The sequence below is a fragment of the Miscanthus floridulus genome, chromosome 8 (genome assembly GCF_019320115.1).
Source record: "Miscanthus floridulus cultivar M001 chromosome 8, ASM1932011v1, whole genome shotgun sequence".
In the NCBI taxonomy this organism is placed as follows: Eukaryota; Viridiplantae; Streptophyta; class Magnoliopsida; order Poales; family Poaceae; genus Miscanthus; species Miscanthus floridulus.
In genome coordinates, this window is record NC_089587.1 from 92258454 (window position 1) to 92270129 (window position 11676).

At 49.3% G+C, this 11676-nt stretch overlaps 1 pseudogene; it reads left to right on the forward strand.

Annotated features, from left to right (window-relative positions):
* Positions 1–7709: 7709 nt before the first annotated feature.
* LOC136469586 (G-type lectin S-receptor-like serine/threonine-protein kinase SD2-5) lies at positions 7710–10393 on the forward strand (annotated as a pseudogene).
* The last annotated feature ends 1283 nt before the right edge of the window (positions 10394–11676 follow it).

Consider the following 11676-nt stretch of genomic DNA (forward strand, 5'->3'; position numbering starts at 1 on the left):
GAGCTAGTTTCCTCCCCATGCTAGCGGATCGTTGCCTGGCCAAACAAGGGACCGGGAGGGCCTAGCCCCAGCCGAGGGGTCAACCATCGCAACCATCAGTGTCGACCCAATAGGAACCGATGGTACCTCCTCCTCCATCGGCGCTCCATCAGGAGTGGACCCTTCGATGGTAGAGGAGGCTAGCAGCTCAAGCTCCGAAGTCCAAGCCATCGGCGCATCGACCATCGTGGGCGCTGATTCCATGAACGCCTTCCTCGGCGCAATCGGTGCCTCCACCTCCCCCGCTTCCTTAGGCGGCGGTGTGCCCTCCTCGGTGCCATCATGGCATGCCCCCAGCACCATGCCAGTAGGCTCCTAGGGGATTGGCTGATGCACCAGGATCTTTCGTAGTGCCAACTCTAGGTAGTTGCTGAGGATGGTCCTGCGAAAAGCACCAACATCACACGACGAAATCCAAGATCACAATGAAAAGGCGAAGAAGTCATTAACTCACCTCAACGCCATTATCCAAGGATGTTTCAGGGGTTGGCTGCTCAACTCTGACTCTACCACATCAGTAACTAGCCGCTTTGCTCCCCTGGTGGGGTTAGTCGGAGTGGGGTGGACTTGCTCCTCAGACCTCAGGGGCATGTCCTCCCTCGCCGATCTTAGAGGTGCATCCTCTTTGATTTGCGCCGGGGCCTGCTATGGAATCGGGGACAAGTTGGCTTGCCCTGCATTGGCTTGCTCATCCTCAAGCGCAAGCACACCCCATGGGATGTTGGGGTTAGACTCATCCCCCTCCTCTTCCTTGTCTCCCTCCTCCTCATCGCCATCGCTCTCCTCTGAGCCTTGCTAGTGCTTTCCACGCTAGAGCTTCGCTCGCTCCTTCTTCGCCCTCTTCCGCTCCTTCCTCGCCTTCAACACCTCGGTCGTGGCATCGTTCGCCACCCTCCTAGCCGCGTCCTCTGGCAATGGTGGGTCGAACTCATGGATGATATGGCCGAGCTACAAATACCGGTGCTTAGAATTCAAGAACAAAGGAGGGTCGGCCAAGGAAATAGACTTGAAGAAGGCTTACCAGTTTGACGAAACCCATGTCTGACCACATCGTGAGATGCCCTAGGACTTGGTACACTAGGGTGAGATCCACCAACGGATCCATCGGGCACTCCATCGCCTCCTTGAGGTGTTGTGCCATTTTCACCGATGCTGAGGGCCTCATCGGCGACCATCACCGTCCCTTTGAGCGTGGAATCAGGTGTCATCTTCCACATCAGAAGAATATGCGCCATCAGCGATGCCAGCCTCCTGACGTGGTACACCTCGACGACACCAGTCCCACGAAAATCATGACCCCTTAGAGTTGCGATGGCTTTAAGGAGGTCACCAAGCCTCTTCTGCTCCCTCCCGATGGGCCCATACCTCCACACCTCCTACGCCTCCTCGATCAGATAGCCGATGAAGATCAGTAGGGGGCGGCGACATCATTCCTCATGTAGAACTAGAGCTTATGCCACCCCTTGTTGGACTTCGACAAGGGGATGGACATGTACTCTGATGCTCGTCTGCCCCAAAGATGGATGCTCGCACATCCCATTGGCACCACCAGGTCTGGCTTCTTCCTCTCCTTCTTCTTCTGTAGCTCAATGGTGAAGAAATACTTCCATAGCTCGAAGTGGGGCTCGATCCCTAGATACCCCTCGCACAACGCTGAAAGCTCTAGTTTGGTTTTGGTTAATTGATGAAACCCTAAGTGCTAACCTAGTTTATCAAAGTATTTATGAGATAGGTAGCACTACTCCAAGTGATGAAGCAATGGCGAAGATCATGACAATGGTGATGGCATGGTGATGATCAAATGCTTGAACTTGAAAAGAAGAAAGAGAAAAACAAAAGGCTCAAGGCAAAGGTATAAATAGTAGGAGCCATTTTGTTTTGGTGATCAAGACACTTAGCGAGTGTGATCACATTTAGGTTAGATAGCCATACTATTAAGAGGGGTGAAACTCGTATTGAAATGCGGTTATCAAAGTGCCACTAGATGCTTTAACTCATTGCATATGCATTTAGGATCTAGCGGAGTGCTAACACCCTTGGAAATGTTTGTGAAAATATACTAACACATGTGCACAAGGTGAGGCACTTGGTGGTTGGCATATTTGAGCAAGGGTTAGAAACTTCACCGGTGGAGTGTCCGCCCGTAGAGTGCAAATAGTCCGATGGTGCCACCGGCGCCCTATATAGAAAAGACAGGGATTCATAGAGTGACCGGACGATGGTGGAGTAGTGACCGGACGCTGGGTTCAGAGTTTGGTCAGTAGCAGCAGTGAGCACGCATCTCGGTCTTGTGACCAGCGTGAAGAGTGACCGAACATTGGCTAGGTGCGTCCGGCCAGTGCTGACGTATACTGACATGAGGCGCACAGAGGAAACATTGAGTGACCGGACGTTGGGTGAGTTCGGTCGAGCATGACCGGACGCGTCCGGTCATGGATTTTCATGAATGGATGCTTACTAGAAACGACTGGACGCTGGGGGTCCAGCGTCCGGTCACTTCACAGCAGCACGTCTGGTCATCACTTAACCATTGGGATCAGGCGCTCATTATTTGAAGAGAGGGGACATGTGGCAAGCATTGAGCGACTGGACGCTGGGGTCCTGCGTCCGGTCGAACTGACCGGAGTGTCCGGTCACCCTGAGTTGTGCCCAATGAAGGGGTACAACGACTCTATTTCGTGGGGGCTTCTATTTAAGCCCCATGGCCGGCTCAAGCTCACTCTCTTGGCCATTTGCATTGACATAACAACCTTGTGAGCTTAGTCAAAGCCCTCCCACTCATCTCCATCATTGATCCATCATCATTGTGAGATTGGGAGAGAATCCAAGTGCATTGCTTGAGTGATTGCATCTAGTGGCACTTGGCATTCGTGTTTCGCTGTGTGGATTCACTTGTTACTCTTGGTGGTTGCCACCACCTAGACAGCTTGGAGCAGCGAGGATCGTTGAGCAGAGGTTGGTGACTGTCTCTGGCTCTGATCGTGGTGATTGTGAGGGGTCTTATGCCTTCCCCGGTGGAGAGTTGAAAGATAACTCTAGTGGATTGCTCGTGTCATTGAGTACCTCACTTGTGGGTAGGTTCTTGCAGTGTCCAATTGTGTGGATGAGGTTCGTGCAACACCTCTTAGCCGCCGAACCACCAAGTGTTGGTCGACACAATGGGGACTAGCGTGCCAGCAGGCACGTGAACCTCGGGAGAAAAATTGGTTATCTCTTGCCCTTTGGTATTCTCTCGGAGATTGATTTAGTATTCATCTTGTGATTGGTTCACTCCTCTACACGGTGGTATAATCACCCTACTCACTCATTTATATTCTTACAAACTAGTTGTGGCAAGCTCTTTAGTGTAATTAGAATTGAGAACTTGTTTTGTTATTTTAAGTTCATCTAGTGGAGCTCTTTAGAGTAGCAAGATTGAGAGCTCTTAGTGAGTAGTAACATTGCTAGTTGTGTGCCTAGTAATCATTGCAACTAGAATTGTTGGATATGTGGCTTGCAACCCTTATAGAGCTAGAGTAAGTTTGCATTTTGCTATTTGTCATACTAATCAAATTGCTCTAGTTAATTTGTAGATTTTTTAAATAGGCTATTCACCCCCCCCTCTAGCCATATTAGGACCTTTCAAACACGATGAAGGTTGAGATGTGCTGAATCCCGTTGGGATTCAGATACTGTAGTTCGATCCCATAGTAGTACAGCAGTCCTCGAAGGAATCGGTGGAGAGGAGTTGTGAACCCACGCTCGTGGAAGGGGACGAAGGAGACAATGTAGCCGTCTGGCGGCGATGGCACATCCTCGCCACTAGGTACGATCCACTCCATTACCGCGGTCCTTGTGCGAAGAAGGCCCTTCTTAACTAGGCCCTCCATGCGCACGTGGAGAACATTGGAGTGAGGCCACGGCTCCATCGAGGGATGGGGATGGTAATGTAGAAGATCTGGCGGTGGCGTAAGGCTAGAGAGCAAGGGCTTCGCCAGCTGTGGAGCGGAAATAGGGGAGCGAAGGCTGGAACTCAAGAACAGAAGGCAGAAAGACTGGAGGGGCACGGATGCGGCTGCGCGTATAGAGGTTGGAGAGAAATGGTTCGATTTATAAGGTAAGGGTGGAACGGGCGAGGTCTGAACCATCTGCCTAAATTAACATGCCCCATGCCTCGCCAGATCTATTTCTTTTAGGGCTCATGCCCTCACTATTCCTCATAGCATCAGATGCATCGCCACCTCGAGAGACGAGCGCATGCCTATCCAAACCTTCCCCACGAAGGATCCACCGGGCGACGGTTCGTCTTCAAAGGCTATGAGGCGCCGCAGGTAAGTGGGATATGGAGCTAAAAACGCTCCCATGGCCCATTAACGCCTAGGAGTTTAAAGGCTAGCCCACCAGTGGGTTCACAGCCGCTCTAGGACACCCTAGAGTGAGGGGAGCTTAAGGACAGGCCCGCTAGTGGCCAATACCCAAGGAGCACGAAGCACCACGGGTGTCCTGACCCTCGTTTTGAGTCTTGGATGATGCAAGGTCCATGTTTTTTCTTCGAAGAAAGGCATCGAGCCCTTGGACCGGTCGAATGGATCCAAGAACTATATGGATCAGCCACCAAGAATCTAGAGTCAGTCACCAGCTGACCTCGAACCAGGCCGCCACGAAGGGGATGCTAGGGCTCCACTCGAACAAGCCCATTAACAACTCATCGAGCACCATGCTCCATCCAACAAGGAAAGCATGGGATGGCTAAGCCCCTCCACCCTAGCGAATGGACGCATGAGGGGTGATGATCACAAGATGAACTGACCCCCCCCATTGGATCCCTACTACGCGTGGAGGCTCGGGGGCTCGACATCACAAAGAGACCGAACACGTGGTCATAAACAAACGACGAGTGTCATACTTAGCTCGCTATCTTGTAAAGCGATAATAACAAACAATACTCCCATGCGCCCTCAAGCAACGGATTGCAAAAAGCCTTTGTAGGAGTGTCTCACTCCTCCAAAGGCTCGGGGCTACATCGATCAGGTGCGCTCGCACGCACCCGATGGAAAACAAATTACTAGTGAGTCCCCTCCTCAGGGGCTGGGTGCCTATGTCTGCACGGCGCACCTTTGCGGCCTTGGCTAGTCCTCCACATGGAGGCTAGGTGCCAAAATCCTACTCGGTTATCTTACGCGGTAAAATGAACCAAGAGGAAAAACATTGAAGTTCCAATAAACGACCCGCCTCCATGGCACAACGGCCACATGAGCGACAAATCACATACAACCTTTGCATGAGTGTCTCACACCTCCAAAGGCTCGGGGGCTACTGTCGGATATCTATACCCGGGTATCCAAGCCAAAGGATTAATGAGCGTCACGTCGGCTCATCCGAAGGTTAAGGACGCAACTACAACCTCGTTCAACTCCGAGGATGAGGTTTCTGCCTCGTCTGAACCCTAGGGGCCGAGCCATGCCTCGTCCAACTCCGAGGATGAGGTTTCCGCCTCGTTCGACCCCTAGGTGCTGGGCCACGCCTCGTCCAACTCCGAGGACGAGGTTTCTGCCTCGTCCGACCCCAAGGAGCCGGGCCACACCTCGTCCAACTCTGAGGATGAGGTTTTCATCTCGTCCGGCCCCAAGGCGTGGGCTCTGACTCGTCTGGTCCCACGAGAAGGGCTCCGCCTCACCTGACCCCCGAGGGTTGGATTCCGTCTCGCCCGCCCCATAGGACGAGATTTCTGCCTCGTCCGTTCCCTGCGGGTCGGATTTGCTATCGGACAAAAGCAGTAGCCCCAGGGTGGGACCCAAACCGCTTCGACCACTATGACATGGAGGTGCGTGCCCGGGAGCACGTCTCGGACGCATCCTGATGCGACTGGCGGTCACATCAGGCCATGTTGAGAGACTCACGTCGCCCACCACATCAACAGGCCAGCACTGTGCTACCAACTCCCTACCTGACCACCGTCCAACGTCAGTCAACCGGTGTCAGTTGGTTGGCACTATACCGCCAGCACCCCGTATGGCCTCTGTCAGGGTACCCTTTGACCATTCCGTCCGCTTGGATGGGATGGAAGACAAGAACGGTGCACGACTCCCGCACGTATGCTGCAGCGGCCAATAGGACCCTGGTGCGACGTCGCTGCCACCACGATCTATAGGGTCAGCGGGACTCACACGAAGAGGAGGATGGCACACCTCCGGGAGCCTTATTTCTCTTTCTTTTATCCTCTTTCCCTTTGGCTGTAACCTCTCCTTTCCCTTGGACTATAAAAGAGAAAGCAGGGCATCCTACTAGGGGGACGGATACATCGAACAAGTGCATCACACAGCATTGGTTCACCGCACCTCATCACGAACAACACATCACCAGAGACTTGGGACCAGTCTCTCTCTCGCCCGTTTGTAACCCCTACTACGAACTTTTAGTGCTAAGTAATACTAGCAACAGCTAAGAACTGGACGTAGGGACATTCTGCCCGAACCAGTATAAACCTGATGTCTTCTTAGCACACCATCCAGACCAGACGCGCAATATACAAATTTACTCGTTAGTGTTTACTCAAAACACCGACAATTATTGTCTTTATGTGACATAACAAAAAATTATAAATGAATATGTGTATTATTCTAGTCCATAGTTGCAAAACAATTGTCGAAGATTACCCAAAGGGTAGAACCCTTAAAATGGCAAATGCAACTAAGGTCAGTTTTAGTATAAGTTTCATCAGAGTATCATTTGCCTTTAATAAGCTGCAACATAAGCATTTTTATGACACCCCCCCAAAAAAAGAATTTTATGACTTAGACTGTTTTAATGGCGCTCGCAACCCAGAAATTAAATGAGTCTATATCTATTGAAGTGTGACAACTAAGCAAAATGTTGATGTGTCACTATAACTATTGAAGTGAAAGAAGAAAATGGTTTTTTTATATAGCAAACCACGTCTACGTGAGAACCAAAATATAAAGAAATGTTATTGGTAGATACTATGAGAGAAAAGATAGATAATTGGATGAATATTTTATTTGTAGAAACTAAGTATCGAGAGGATAGTTTGTACATGTTGTGTTTATATTAATTAGCAAGTATGAAAACTATTTCATAGTTTCTGGGTTGAGACTGCTCTAAAAGACTCTATTGGCTTGATTACCAACTCAAAATGAGTCATAGAATTAAAGGTCTACGAAACAAAAGAATGAACTATGTATTGATAATGTTTCATTGCATTTTACGTTTTTGAAGCAAACTCTCCACTGAGAATAGTTTATTAAACAGAGGCATTCATAGTCATTTCAGCTCTTCGCTGTTATGTTTGATAGTTGCCAAACGACTACTACCCAGTTTGTGGATTGTTACTTACAGGCTGTTATGACAAGAGAACCGGATTATTGGGACGTTTGAGCTTGCCAATTTTTTTTACAATCTCCAGGCTGCAAAAGTCCACAACATCGGGAAAGCATGCCTTTAATCGTGTGCACGCGGTGGGATGTGCGTGTGTACTACCTATTGCGTGGTTTCGGTGCCTGTTGCTTGAAATTTTGAAATAAAAAAACGAGGGAAATATATATAGGAGGAAGAGATAGGAACATAATAAGTAGATCTTCTTTTTTAAGTGGCGGATGTAGGATCTCTGATTAGTCTAAAGAAGAGTGAATAGGCCTGTTAAAACAAACACTTAAACTTTCGTTACATTCAACATGCGGCACTGCCGCTCTGCAGCACTGCCAAGCCAGAGCAGCGGCACCGCTGCACCTACAGACAACTTCGTGACACAATTTAAAAACTGTGAATGGAAACTTGAATCGGATAAATTACTGAGCTTCCTGCAGGTATATGTAACATAGATCAACAGTTAGAAGTGGTAGGAACACCACACAAAAGTAGATCGGTCACAAACCCTAGCAATAACATCATCAATAATATGAAATACAAATGATGTAAATCAAGCACAAGGTAACACGATGATTTATCCCGTGATTCAGCTCACCACCAAGGCTTACCTAAGTCTACGTTGTTGAGGTTAGCCACTGAGGCTTTTAGGGCTTTGCAACTCTTCCACGTTCTCAAGTCAAGAGACTCAACTTTTGAGATTAGGGGTGAGTTTACTAGCTTTAAGAGATGGTTACAAATCTTTTGGGGCTACCACACAAGTTGACAAGCTCCAAGAGCGACGCTCTAGCAGGCTAGGAGCAAAGCTCCAAGAGTAATAAACACAACCACCGACCAAAACGTGAACCAAGTGCTCTTTTGAGTTGGGGAATCAAAGAATCTGCTCTCTAATCATGTTTGAGACATTTTTCTCTCAATGATTGATGAAAAAAATCAATGGAGAAGCTTAGGAGCTCAAGGTCACCAATGGAGGAGAGAGAAGGACACTCTGCTGTGTTCTGGTCGAACTGAACGATTGGAAGAAGAGAGAGACACTGGGGAGGAAAGGGAAAGATATAAATACCCCCAGCCTCCAACGGTCACTTAAATCGTGGCAGTGCCGCTGCTCAAGTGCGGCAGTGCCTCTCTTCATGTGCGGCACTACCGCACCAGGCAAGACAGCAAGGGTAAGAATGAAGTGCTGGCTATCTTGGCTGTGAAACTAAGGGTATATATGTAGGATTGAACACTTAGTAGCACATATTGGCTTAAACATCGCGTCTCCTTTTATAGTACGGTTTTTCTTGTACTCAAATTCAAAATATAAAAGAATTTAAATCTTCTTTGAGTTTGAAGCCATCAACATTTGTAATTGAGGGCTCCTTCGTTTCGTGTAACATCCTCGAATATAGATTTCCTACTTGTCATCTTGATAAATCTCATTAGTTCTCTAATTGTATAGTCATTATCAAAAAGCTTACAATTAAAAATTGATTGCACTTTCAACGAAATATGCTAGGTATGCCCCTCCCAGCAAGTTGAGTATATACGTATATGTATTTTTGTAGAAAACAGGAAAATCTTACATGGAGAACTATAGAAGTTGAACGACCGCTGTGACTCGCAACAGGCCTTGCAGCCTTGCAGAGTTGCAGGCCCACGCGGCCACGCGAAGAGAGAGCGTGTCCGTGCATGTGGGCGAAGCCACGAGGGTCCACGGCTCACGCGTGCCGATTTTTTTAGTTTTTCGGTCCTTTTTTGAAAAATATTCATAAAGAGTTTATAGCGGTTTGATTTTTATTTATGGACTCTGACATCGACGCCATAGCTTTTGGCGTCGAGAAAACATGTCTTGGTGCCATGGTCAATGTCGTCGAGGTCTTGGAGAGACGTCGAACTTGGCGGTGACCTGATGCCGACGTTAACAAGGCCTCAGCGTCATAGATCTTGACGTTGAGTTCGGCGCCATAGATCTTGGCGTCGAACTGTTACCCTATAGATCTCGGCGTTTGAAATGAAACAAGTATAATTGTTTCGAGAAACATACAATAACACCATTGCAGTTCAACTGGATAGAACGCGCGCGACTTAGCTCAAAGGACTAGGTTTGAACCCCAATGCTAAATCTTTTTTTGCTATATTTTTATAAGCAATAGAACATGAAAAAATATTTTGAGAAACATACTAGGGTCCGGAGTTTATGGGCCTATTCGATTGGTATTAAAGCTGACTGAAGCCTGGCTGCCCTATATTTACTCGTGCGAACTGGGGTCCGGAGGCTACGGCGTGGTCTACAAGGGTGAGCTGCCGAACGGCCTGCTGGTGGCCGCGAAGGTCCTGAAGGTGTCTATGAACAAGATTGTGCAGGAGGCGTTCATGGCGGAGATCGGCACCATCGGACGTACCTACCACGTGCACCTCGTGCGGCTCTATGGTTTCTGCTTCGACGCGAACACGAAGGCGCTGGTGTACGAGTTCTTGGAGAATGCCTCACTCGAGAAGTACCTTCACGGCGACGAGGGCAGCACAAGCACAAGGCTGGAATGGGGAACGCTGCACAGCATCGCCGTCGGCATGGCGAAGGGGATCAGGTACCTGCACGAGGAGTGCCAGCAGCGGATCGTGCACTACGACATCAAGCCGGCGAACATTCTTCTCACGGCCGACTACACCCCGAAGGTGGCCGACTTCGGGCTCGCACGGCTGGGCGAGCGCGAGAACACGCACATGTCGCTGACCGGCGGCGACCGCGGCACGGGAGCTGTGGATGGCGCTACCGGCGTCGGAGAAGTGTGACGTGTACAGCTTCGAGATGGTGCTGTTCGAGATCCTGGGGCGGCGCCGGAACTACGACCCCGGCCACGGCGAAAGCAAGGAGTGGTTCTCGAGGTGGGCGTGGGAGAAGTACGAGCAAGGGGTGATCGAGGACCTCGTGTCTGCCAGCCGCACGAGTAGTTTTGGTTGTATTGCTTATAAAAATGTACGCAGAGTAGTTCTTTCCTGTTGCTTATAAAAATATAGCAAAAAAAGATTTAACATTGGGGTTTGAATTCGGGCCTTTAAGCTAAGTCAAAGCACGACCTAACCAGCTAAATCGCAATGATATTGTTGCATGTTTCTCGGAACAATTATATTTGTTTTATTTCAAACGTCAAAGATTTATAGGGTAATAGCTCGGCGCCAAGATCTATGGCGCCGAGGCCTTGTCCACGTCGGCGCGAGATCACCGCCACGTCCGACGCCTCACCAAGACCGCGGTGTCATTGGCCATGGCGTCGAGACGTGTTTCCTCGGCGCCAAAAGTCATGGTACCGAGGTCAGGTCCATAAACGAAAATCAAACCACAGTGGTCTATTTGTGAATATTTTTCAAAAAAATGTTGAAAATAAAAAATCCGGCCACGCATGAACCTCAACTTGGATAGGTTGACTGATCGGAACAGTCCTCGTCTACGCGGAACACCCTAGATCGGTGACTCGGAGTGACCACCGGCGGCCGGCCATATCGCCACACAGATGATGGAGTCTCGTGGATTCGCTATCTTGATCAGCTTTGGCTGCGAGTACGCAACTTGTCGGTGCAGAAAGTGACCAACTAGTGAATATTTGTAGTTTTGCCGTACGTTGTGATCGGAGGTGGTCTAGCACTCAATGACACAGGGTTTATATTGGTTCAGGCAACATGCCATACGTCCAGTTTGGGTCGATCAATGACTTTATTCCTTAGCTCAGGTGCTCGAAGTTTACAGTGGGGTTACAAACGAGAAGGAGAAAGATGGGGTGTACAAGAGGTCCGATCGGCTCTGATCGGAAGGGCCAAGAGCGACAGGAGCTACGCTATAAGCTAAGTATTCAAGCGTGTGCTTGGGGTACGAACCCGACGGTTCTGTGGTTGTGAGCTGATGAACTCGATCGATGTTGGTTATCTTCAAGAAGGGCTCTCCTCTTTGTTGGAGGGGGTGCGTCCCCTTTTATAGATAAAGGGAATGGCTTTACAAGTGAGAGGGTGAGGATACGTATGTTACTGAGCCTTGTTGCCCACGCCTATCGAGCCTTGTTGCCCACGCAAATGGGTACAAGATAATGGTAAGCGCCTACAACACTGTTGAATCCACTGTAGAATGTCAGATGCATGCGGGAGGTCGTGCTGCCTTTTTCAGGGATGGTAGACGTCGGTACCTGCAAATACTGTTTGATGCCTAGAGGCATGTGAGAAGTCTCGCTATATTCACCTGGTATGGTAAATCCGAGCGCCCATACCGCTATCGATGCCCAAAGGCACGTGGGGGGCCTTACC